The following is a 12,344-nucleotide window of genomic DNA, read 5'->3' as shown; positions in this document are numbered from 1 at the left end:
TCATACCTCAACATAATAAAATCCATATATGAAATACCTACAGCCAACATCATACTCAATGGACAAAACTAAAACCATTTCCCCTAAAAACAGGAACAATACAGGAATGCCCACTCTCACCACTACTGTTTGACATAGTACTGGAAGTACTAGCCATTGCCATAAGACAAGAAGAAGAAATAAAAGGCATCCAAATTGGAAAAGAAGAAGTAAAACTGTCCTTATTTGTAGATTACAGGATACTGTAAATAGAAAACCCTAAAAACTTCATCAAAAAATTATTAGACTTAATAAATTAATTCAGCAATGTAGCAGGATACAAAATTAATGCCAAGAAATCTATGGCATTTCTATACACCAATAGTGAACTTACAGAAAGAGAGACTAGAAAAGCAATCCCACTTACCATTGCACCAAAAAAAAAATTAAGATCCCTAGGAATAAACTTAACTAAGGAGGTAAAAGACCTATATGTGAAAAATGACAGGACACTGAAAAAAGAGATAGAGGAAGACATAAACAGATGAAAGAACATACTGTGTTCATGGTTTGGTAGAATCAACACCATCAAAATGTCCATACTACCCAAAGCAATCTATAAATTCAATGCAATCCCCATTAAAATACGAATGGCATATTTCACAGACCTGGAATGAACTTTCCAAAAATTCATCTAGAATAAAAAAAGACCCCGAATAGTTGCAGCAATTTTGAAAGAAGAACAAAGTAGGTGGGATCTCAATACCAGATATTAAGCTGTATTACCAGTGGTTCTCAACCTTGGCTGCACATTAGAATCACCTGGGAATCTTTTTAAAAACCTGATTTCTGGGCCTCATCCTCTGGAAATTATGTTTCTTTGTTTCTAATGTTGTGGCCCTACCCCATAACAAAGAAACAGAATTTCCAGAGGATGAGGCACAGAAATCAGGATTTTGTAAAGATTCCTAGGTGATTCTAATGTACAGCCAAGGTTGAGAACCACTGCTGTATTACAAAGCCACTGTTCTCAAAACAGCCTGGTACTGGCACAAGAACAGCCATACAGATCGATGGAATAGAACAGAGAACCCAGAAATTGACCTAAACCACTATGCCCATTTAATATTTGACAAAGGAGGTATGAACATACAATGGAGTCAAGACAGCCTCTTCAATAAATGGTGGGAAAATTGGACAAATACATGTAAAAAAAAATGAAACTAAATCACCAATTTACACCATACACAAAAAAACTCTAAATGTATAAAGGACTTAAACATAAGACGGGAAACCATAAAAATACTAGAGGAATCCACAGGCAGCAAAATCTCAGATATATGCCGAAGGAATCTTCAATGATACTGCTTCCAGGGCAATGGAAACTAAAGAGAAAATAAACAAATGAGACTACATCAAAATAAAAAGCTTTTGCCCAGCAAAGGAAACCATCAACAAAACAACAGGAAAACCCACTGCATGGGAGAACATATTTGCCAATGTTATCACTGATAAAGGTTTAATCTCCAACAGGGAACTCATACAACTTAACAAAAGGAAGATAAACAATCCAATCAAAAAAATGGGCAAGGGACCTAAATAGATACTTTTAGAAAGAAGACAGAAGGAAGGTCAAGAGATATATGAAAACATGCTCAAAGTCACTAATTATCTGAGAGATGCAAATCAAAACGAAAATGAGGTACCATCTCACACCTGTCAGAATGGCTATCATCAACAAATCAACAAACAACAAGTGTTGGAGAGGATGTGGAGAAAAGGAACCCTCGTGCACTGCTGGTGGGAATGTAGACTGGTGCAGCCACTGTGAAGAACAGTATGGAGTTTCCTCAAAAATCTCAAAATGGAACTCCCATTTGACCCAGTAATACCACTTCTAGGAATATATCCCAAGAAGCTAGAAACACCAATCAGAAAGGATATATGCACCCCTATGTTTATAGCAGTACAATTCAGCATAGCTAGGATTTGAAAACAGCCTAAGTGCCCATCAGCAGATGAGTGGATTAAAAAACAGTGGTACATCTACACAATGGAATACTATGCTGTGGTAAAAAAGAAGGAATTCTTACCATTTGCAACAGCATGGATGAATCAGGAGAGCATTATGCTAAGTGAAATAAGCCAGTCAGAGAAAGATAAATATCACATGATCTCACTCATTTATGGAATATAATGAACAACATAAACTGGTAAGCAAAAACAAATCCAGAGAAGCATGGATCAGACAGTCAAACCTCAGAGGGAAGGTAGGGGAGGGGGGGATAAGGGGGCGAGATCAATCAAAGGAGCTGTATGCATGCATATAAGCCTAACCAATGGACACAGACAACAGGGTGGTGAGGGCATGAGTGGGGGGGTTGGGGGTTAATGTAGGTGATGAGTACACATATGTAATACCTTAATCAATAAAGAAATTAGAAAATAAAATATAATATAATAAATACTAGAAGGTCAAGAAGAAGAAAAGTAAAATGAAGGATGGGAAATTGATGGTTTTGAACATATAAATTCTTAGTTATTATTTACCAAACATATGTTAAACACAGGATAGGGCACTAGGGATTCAAAAATCAAAGACATGATCCCTGAACTAAGGAGGCTCATTCTCTAGGGAACAGATCTGAACCAGAGATTTATCTTTTTATTTATAAACTAGAGGCCCAGTGAAGAATTTGTACACCGTGGGGTCTCTCAGTTGTGCTGAGGGGAGCGGGCTGAAACCAGCTCTCTGACATTCCCCCAAGGGGCCCCAGGTTGCAAGAAGGCAAGAAGGCAGTGACACACCCCAGAATCAGGCTCCCTCCTCTCTGGTTCTAGGTGTGTCACAGGAGAACTGCAGCTGCCAAGTCACCAACACTGAGCAGCTCCTACATTGAGTGTCTGCCCCCTGGTGGTTAGTGCATGTCATAGCTACCAGTCAGCTGGTTGCTTAGGCTTTTATATAGATGCTATGATAGAAGTAAGTACACGATATTCTGATAGGTCAGAGTAGTACCTTATGTAGACTGGGAATAAATAACAAAACACAGGGAAATATTCTGGAAATATTTTATTTTATAAACTAACATTAGCTGAGTTTTTGGAGGTTGAATAAGGTTAAGCTAGAGCAATACAAAAAGACCTCTACTACTGTCTTGTTCTCTATCTTAATTGGAAAGTCATTACCTTGAATTACTCTTTTGTTTTGTTGGTGTTTTGTTTTTGTTTTTTTGAAAATATTCTCTGAGCTCCCATGCATATTACAAGATAAATTAAGGCTGATAAAACAACTGGAATAAAAGATTAAAAGCTTTCAGATTCATTTTTTTTTATTGCTTAAAGTATTACAAAGGGTATTACATATGTGTCCATTTTATCCCCCCGCCCTAGACAGTCCCCTAGCCTCCCCTATCCCCCAGTGTCTTATGTCCATTGGTTATGCTTATATGCATGCATACAAGTCCTTTAGTTGATCTCTTACCCCCCTACCTCCTGCCCCCCAACCCTCCCCGGCCTTCCCGCTGCAGTTTGACAATCTGTTTGAGGCAGCTCTGCCTCTGTATCTATTACTGTTCAAAAGTTTATAATGGTCTCTATTATCCATGAATGAGTGAGATCATGTGGTATTTTTCCTTCATTGACTGGCTTGCATTATGCTAAGTGAAATAAGTCAGATTCGTTTTAAAAAGCCCAACTGTGTGTGCCCTTTGGTAATTATGGGCTCAATTATTTGTGTGTATATTTCTACCAGTTCCACAAATGATGGTTAAAGGTGAAGGGCATAATAAGTTCAGTCAGAAAGAAACTTATAAAATAATTCAGTGCTCATTAACTACAAAAAAATTAAATGAAAACAAGTGAGGTAAATTATGAACATGGATTCAAGACACAAGGATGGATGTGCAATACAGTACATACTCAGGGTTCTTATATGGCATTGGGTTCATAATAATGTACCAAGATATTATAAATTTCAAGTTGAAAGTTTTATATCTATATGGAGAATCAGTTTTACTGAAAGTGTTATCAGTGGGGAGCTCTCTGTGTCCCCATCTGCTGCTGATAGAAGTGGGCTTCTTGCAATGTCACGAGAGAAACAATTTCCTGAGACTTGCATGGGAGAATAAGTGGCATTCATTTGCATGGAATAAAACCCATGAGTGTCTAAGTTCCCTCGCTCTCTCTCCCACCATGGAAGAAGTCCAACTGTTTTTTCAGCAGAGCTAGGATTTCCCTGAGTTTCCATTCCATATTTGCCCAGTTAATCCAACATCAGGCTAGCTTAGTTTGTGTTCCCAGCTTTAGTCCATTGTGTATGGGGTCCACGTGGCCATGGGCCACGCAGTTTCTAGGAACACATGGCTATGGAGGGAGGAATATGGGCAAGTGCAAGGAAGTAGGAGTAAAGCTAGAGGAACAAGAGAGTAAGAATTCCTTTGTCTGGGGTTTTTTTACGTTCTGAGATTTCTCATACCTGCAGTGACTCCACCCCCTCTAGCCAGTTATCTTTGGTCTAGGTTAGACTGACAGGTACCTACTCTATGTCACCCCTACTCACTGCACGTGTGTCTATCTTCGCCTTTGCTAAACTCCTTCCCCCATTGATCTTCAGGGGATGGACCAGAGCTTCCCTGGGGAGTGTGAAATTGCAGCTTCCTGGTGAAACTGTCCAGATAGCCATGCTTATAATGTCTGGCATCCCTTTTGCTCTTATCCTATATAATAAAAGGCCAATATGCAAATTGACCAAAGGTCAGAACAACTGGTCTCTATGACGTGCACTGACCACCAAGGAACAGATGATCTATCTTCTTTTTAAGAGTTTATAAAGTTTGTTCATTCCTTTTTGCATTTTGATATTGATCCTCCTAGTGGGCCTATGGTTTGTATAGCACATCCTATATAATAAAGATGTAACATGCAAATTGACCATCATGCCCTCACAAGATGGCTTCCTACAACCAGGCCGGCAGGGGGGGATAGTGAGGGATGACCAAACAACTGAGCAAACAGGCTGTGTGGGCCGACCAGGCAGGCAGAGGGGCTAGTGAGGGATGCCCAAAAGACTGAACAAGCAGGCTCAGTGAGGTGACCAGGTCAGTGAGGGGCCATGAGGGTTGACCAGGCTGGTAGGGGGCGCAGTTGACGGTGACCAGGCTAGCAAGGGGTGAAGTTAGGGGTGACCAGGCTGGAAGGGGGGGCAGTTGGGGGTGATTAGGCTGGCAGGGGTGCCAGTGAGGGGTGACTAGGACTAGGCTGGTGGGGGGGAAGTTGCGGGTGACCAGGCTTGCAGGGGAGGCAGTTAGGGGTAATCAGGCCAACGGGGGGGGGGGGGGGCGGGGGGGGAGTTAGGAGTGACCAGGTCTGCAGGGAGATGAGTGATTAGGAGCCAGCAGTCCAGGATTGTGAGAAGGATGTCCCCCAAGGGGTCCTGGATTGGAGAGGATGCAGGGTGGGCTGAGGGGACTCCCCCCACGCATTGCATGAATTTTGTGTACTGGGTCTGTAGGGTTACAAATAAAGTGATGTGCACAAAATGGTTTACTTGTCATATTGCAAAATTTACTCACTTCCATAGGCAAAGTCATGCTTTCCAATTTCCAGGCTCCATTTAAAGTATATAATTTCATATTTCATCAATCTCTTTTTTTGTTAGTCTGTCAGTCTATTCATAGGTTTAAAATACATTCTGTCTAATTTTAAAAGACTGTAATAGAGCTTGGGTTCACTTAATTCTTTTGTTTTCTATATAAGGACACTGAAGCCCACAAGAGTTAAAATCCAGCTTTTAAGCACCTGTGAAACAAATGGATTGGGGTTTAGATGCTGGGGGTCATGTGAATAGAGTACTGGACTGGACAAAAGAGGTCTATATTTAAATCTCAGAACTGTCACTTATCAGCTGTCCCATTTGAAATATTGACCTAAATACTCATGGAAGTGTTTTTGTTAAACTAAAACAAAGAGCAGATATTGCTTGCTAATATTGTTAAATAGGAACCTCTAAATCTTTTTAAGGGGGAAACGTAACATTAAATTGCCAAAATGATATACACATTTCATCACATCAGTGTAGCATAGATATCAATTTCCCTTAATTTTTTTGAATCCCAGTACTATCACTTTTTAGGTGAATGATCTTTTTCATTTTAAGGAATCATGATTTGTCATTTTCAAACCTTAATATACTAGCTCTTCATTTTATAGTTGTCTTTGGATTACAGTAATGAGGTCATATTATAAATGAACCAAGTCACAATGAGGTTATACCCATATATATCTACTTCACAGAGGACACCTTTATTTTGAATTTAAATATCACTGAAGACCATAGATCTCAACATACATAAATTAGATCTTTAGATCCTTTCTGTGGAAAGGATAAAATATTGGCTAAAGCCTCATTGACACTTACTCCATCAGTATGTGGATTTCAAGCTTTATCGGCTTAAGAAGAAAAAGCATTAGCATTCATAGAACCATGCTAAAGATAGGAAAGGAAGCAAGCAAGCAGCTTGGTTTTCTCAGGAAATAAATTCAGCACAAATATCATTTGAAGGCTTGACATGGACTTCACTATTAGAGCTACTTTATGATGAAAAGACTTCTATCACCAAAAAGAAATATCCTATCCATAATTTATACACTTAAACTGGAATGCTCTTCAGAAGCACATGAAAGAAGACAGAGAGTACATAGTGACTGGAAGTGTATGAGGTATGAGCATGTTGCTGTTGTGATGTAGGAGGGGTGGATGCTAGTTACTTTATTTTTTAGGGTTCTCCTTAGAAGGTAGAAGTGTGAGGGAAGCCATGACATTTTTAAGTGATGTGTCTCTGTGTGTGTATGTGTGTGAATTCTCAGAAGTTCAATGAAAAAAAAAGTGTCTTTATACATATACAATTCATTGAATATTAAACATGTTAAATTTTAAAAAGTTATCCTATATAATAAAGAGGTAATATGCAAATTGACCATCACTCCAACACACAAGATGGCTGCCCCCATGTGGTCAAAGATGGCCAGCCTGGGGGGGCAGGTGGGGGGGACCAGGCCAGGGGAGGAGAGTTGGGGGCAATCGGGCTGGCAGGGGAGCAGTTAGGCCTTGATCAGGCTGGCAGGGGAGTGCTTAGGGGCAATCAGGCAATCAGGCAGGCGAGCGATTAGCAGTGCTGATTGTGAGAGGGATGTCCAACTGCCCGTCTAGGCCTGATCCTCCAGGGTCTGGCCTAAAAGGGCAGTTGGACATCCCTTGAGGGGTCCCAGATTGGAGAGGGTGCATGCTGGCCTGAGCCCTCCCTCCTCCCCGCCCGTGCATGAATTTCATGCATTGGGCCTCTAGTTACTAAATATTGATGTTGAACAAATGAAAGCATTAAAAATAATTCTGATGAAATTATATTTAGAAGTATTACCATATTTATACATATCTTAGTATTTCTGAACCTCTCACAATTTCATAAATGCATTATAATAGTGGATGCTTACTGGGTACACCAAAGAGATTAGACATCAAACGCTTTCCATGTAGGATATTGCAATAAAGCCTTTTGACTAATTTAAAAATTTTATAGCTGCTATTGATTTTTGGAACTGCAGCATTGTCAGTTTTTTATTAGTATTGCTATAAAAATATTGATGAGCAGATTTGCTTCTTTTCTTAATTCATTGCCTCTATCCTTAGTTTCAGTTCTTTATTATGACTGTATTTCTTTATCTTGCTTCCTTGCCTCACTGCCCCTTTGTGTTGTAATTCTAGGGTGGTTTACAATGGCATTTCCTTTTGAAATATTTCACTAACCAGGCTCCCAGGGGCATACTTAGTTCTCTAGTTTCCTCTTTTTTCAAACATCATCTTGCTTGTGCTCAATCAGATCAATATGCTTAGCTGATTCTTTCAATACTCTTCATTGTCATGCAACTCATGTTTTATTCTAGGGTTTTTAACTTATACCTCTATTTTGTTTTCCTCTCACACACACAGAGATAATACAATTCCTTCAAAGCTTGCATGTTGAATGAGTGTATACTGAGAGAGGGGTTTCCTTGGAAACACTAAATACTGAAAGCCTTTACATCTTCCTGTTCATCAACTAGTGAATTGACAGCTGTTGCTCTGTAGAAATTGTCAGTTCATTGCAGAAAACTATGCACATTGTTAATAGTAGAGAGTGCCTCACTGGATACAATAATGAGGAAGAGAAAACAATATGCTTCACAGATTGAATAAAATACTTGTTTTAAAACCTTAGAAATGTTACATTGTAGTATAAATTCTATCTTGGTCTCTTCATAAGAATTTGCACTCATTTAGATAGGTTTGATGAAATAAAGTTATTACCCATTTATCTTTGTCTTCCGCCATTATTAATAATTAAATATAAAATGATGTGATTTTTGATGATGCTTTTAAAATCTGTGTTCTTATTGGAATAAACTATAATAATAATTCATGGTTAAACAAAGATAGATTATACTTCTTTTTTTTTTTAAAAAAAATATATTTTATTGATTTTTTACAGAGAAGAAGGGAGAGAGAGATAGAGTTAGAAACATCGATGGGAGAGAAACACCGATCAGCCTCCTCCTGCACATCTCCTACTGGGGATGTGCCCGCAACCCAGGTACATGCCCTTGACCGGAATCGAACCTGGGACCTTTCAGTCCCCAGGCCGACGCTCTATCCACTGAGCCAAACCGGTTTCGGCGATTATACTTCTTGAGTACTTATGAATTTGTTGCTTAGATAAAAATCAATATAAAATAATTTTATTCTTTCTTTACTCATTTCATAAGAATGATACATCTGAAAGTCATTTGTATCATATATCAGTATTTGCATAGGATTCTTTAAGTTAATTCTTTTTTATTTACTTGATTATAGCCTTTCCTCTTCTTCCATCTTTATTATAAGCTATTAGCTAGATTGCATATTTGCTAATTTAATAAGTGAAAAAGTATATACAAAATAATGAATATGTCAGTTTAGAAAACACTTTGAAACATTGAGATAGCATCTATAAAATACAAAAGAGTATATATATATATATATATATATATGTATATATATATATATATATACTGACTGGTCAGTACATATGCTGCACACTGGCAATCCTATATAATAAAAGGCTAATATACAAATAGACTGAATGGCAGAACAACTGGAACAATCGAACAACCGGTTGCTATGATGTTTGCTAACCACCAGGGGCCGTGTGCGGAACATAGTGGGCATTGGCCTGGCGGGATGATGGAGCAAGTGAGCGGGGGCACCAGACCAAGATGGGGCACTGGTTGCTGATATTGGGGTGAGCTTCTGGTGGTTACTGAAAATTCTTTGCTCCTGTGTGCTGTGGTCCTGACTGGTGCTCACACCTGCTTCTGGCACCGGAGCCGCTGCTTACACCTGCTGCCAGTGCCCAACATCAGTCCCAATCACTTGATGCAATTAGTGGGTGTGAGCAGTGGCTGCTGGCCCTGGTCACCCCTGAGGGCTTCTTAAGCTCCCCCTGCTCCTGAGGGGTGATTGGGGCAGCAGCTGCTGCTCACACCTGCTGACAGTGCCAGCCCGGCTTGCACCCACGCTGGCGCCATCCCCAATCGCTCTGCACCATTAGCAGGTGTGAGTAGGCCCAGGGCTGCCGGCAGACAGGGGATGGGGGCCACAGTGGGAGGGGCCAGGCAGAGCAGCTGAAAATGGGCTGAGACCTGCCCCTGTGCTTACCACAGCCTTGCAGTCCACAGTTCCTTTTAAGGTGCACGAATTTGTGCACTGGGCCCCTCGTTCAAAAATAAACATTGAGTCACTCATGTGCAATACATATAAAGTTCCCATTGAATTTCTTAATTGTATTACTCCTTTGGGAATGCTGTGTCATAAATTAAAATTGAAAGTAGGTGCAATCATCATGCTACAGAGAAATCTTAATTTGTAATGGTACTAGATTTATTATCAAAAGATTGCAACATAACATAATCGAAGCTGAAGTATTAATAGGATCTGCAGAAGGAGAGGTTGTTCTGATTCCAAGAATTGATTTGTCCCCATCTGACACTGGCCTCCCATTTAAATATTTGAAGACAGTTTCCCATGATGCCAGCATTTGCGATGACTATTAATAAATTACAAGGACAAACTCTAGACAGAGTAGGAATATTCCTACCTGAACCTGTTTTTGGACATGGTCAGTTATATGTTGCTTTCTCTTGAGTTCGAAGAGCCTGTGATATTAAAGTTAAAGTTGTAAATACTTCATCACAAGGGAAATAAGTCAAGCCATCTTAAAGTGTTTTTACTCTTAATGTGATATACAGGGAGATATTAGGATAAGTTTAATCAATTTATCAGTCATTGTATCAATGTTTTTATATCATGTTTTTGTTGTTTTATATCATGTTTGTGTTGTTGTTATATCATGTTTTTATTGTTTATTTATCAATCAATTTATATATTATTTTCATATACATTTTACTAATTTTCTTTCATCTCTCATGCTTCTATTATAGAGAAAGCGTGAACAGTGATATTAAAATATTTCTTCTAATTAATTCCCTTTCAATATGCATGAATCTATGCACCAGGCCACTAGTATTTTAATAAACACTTAAATATGACAAACCATTTTAAGAAAAAAGAACTTTCAACCAAAACATTTGTACTTGTAATTACATATATTAATGTTTCATTTATCTGAAGTGGGAGATAGACCAAAAGGATTCAGATTTAAGGACTGAGACAAATGACAATGAGAGCCTGGCTCTTGGAACTAAAATTAAAAACAAAACAAAAAAATAACAAGTTATTTAGTGGGTTTGGGTCCAGGTCCACCCTTTCATTTTGATAGCTCTTTATTTTACTGCCATCTATTAGGGATGGTTGCTTTAAGCTTAAATTATGTAGGCCTTAAGAGATTTCTACTGAGAATGATAATTTTCCTCTTCTATTTATTTCCATATAAAGTCATAGAAATATACTTTCATCACAGAGAAATTTTTTCTAAAGTTGGAGAAAAATAATTTTTTTTTTTAATATTTTACCCCTACCAGCTCAGCACATAGGAGCACTGTTCTCTGCCAGACCTGAGCAGAACTAATTACCCTGTGTCTTGGGTCCAAAGTTCTCAACTGCCTTTTTAACCAGCTACACAAGTGTCCTTTCATCCTGGGGTCCTGGGTGATTTGTGAACCCACCCGCTAGCCTGACACACACTTTCTCTTCTTAACACTCATTCCCGATGTCTCTGCAGCCTGGCAGGGATCCCGTTCGTTAGGATCTCATCAGTGCTGAGCAGCTTCCAGGCAGAGAAAGAGGCAGAGTGGTGCCGTGCCTAATTGGAGCATTGTGCGATACTCCGGGAATGGGCCATCTGGCTCACAGGCACAGCCTAACGCTGCATTCTGTCACCAGTGGATGCTGAGGTTATTTCAACGATAACATGCACAATCCAAGCAGGACTAGGGTCACACTTGACATGTCTCTGACTGTGCTCCTCCTCCCCATCATCCCTGATGAAGTTCACCCTAAGTTTACAGTATCAGGCAGCTCACCAAGTACCAATAGAATCACAGTAATTTCAGGAACTTGGAGCCTTCCTAAAAACCTGGAACTTGCCTTTAGGTAGAGAGTGAACTAGTACCATGCCTCTATACTCTGGAGTTAGTAGCCTGAATTCTTTCTTTTCTTATATCCTTTAGGTAGATGTTTCTCCCTCTGTACTGAGACTTCCTTCGGAAGATATTACTTTACTTATATTTAGTAGAATAACCAAGTTTGGAACCTAAAGCTGTGACAGGACAAGGCAGGGCTTCTCAAGTCATCCTGTCTCCCCATCCTGTGGATTGAGTATCCTAGATTATAGCATTGTTGATCATATTACCTAGTCCACACTCGTTTTGAGTTACCCGGTAGGTCCAACTGGAATGAGACATTACTTGGAACTATACCTCAGCGGTAAACTTGGAAGGGAGATTACCACGCAGAACCCTCCAGGCAGAGAGGCCAGAAAATAGAAAGGATAGTAGTCATGTGGCCAGAACACCTGGCCTCTGGCTCCCAGGTCCATGGATATATCAATGACTCAGTTTCACACAACTGAAGGATTTAGGAGAAAGACCCAGCTCACACCTGAAGTCAGCCCTGCATCTAGACCCTGGTCCTGAGCTTGTCTAGCAAGCTTGCCGAGGTTTGAGTATCCACACGTATACTTTGTTGAATCTCCTTCAAGATACCCACAACTGAGTAGCACTGGGATGATGGCTTATGGGATAAATTTGGCAGAGCTGGCAGATCTTCTGTTTTAATAATATGTCTCTTCCCAGCAGATTTTCCTCAGATTTCACAACCTAATCCTAGTAGGATT

This window comes from Myotis nattereri, assembly GCF_964212035.1.
Source record: "Myotis nattereri genome assembly, chromosome: 1".
Classification (NCBI taxonomy): domain Eukaryota; kingdom Metazoa; phylum Chordata; class Mammalia; order Chiroptera; family Vespertilionidae; genus Myotis; species Myotis nattereri.
This window is presented reverse-complemented; position numbering follows the sequence as displayed.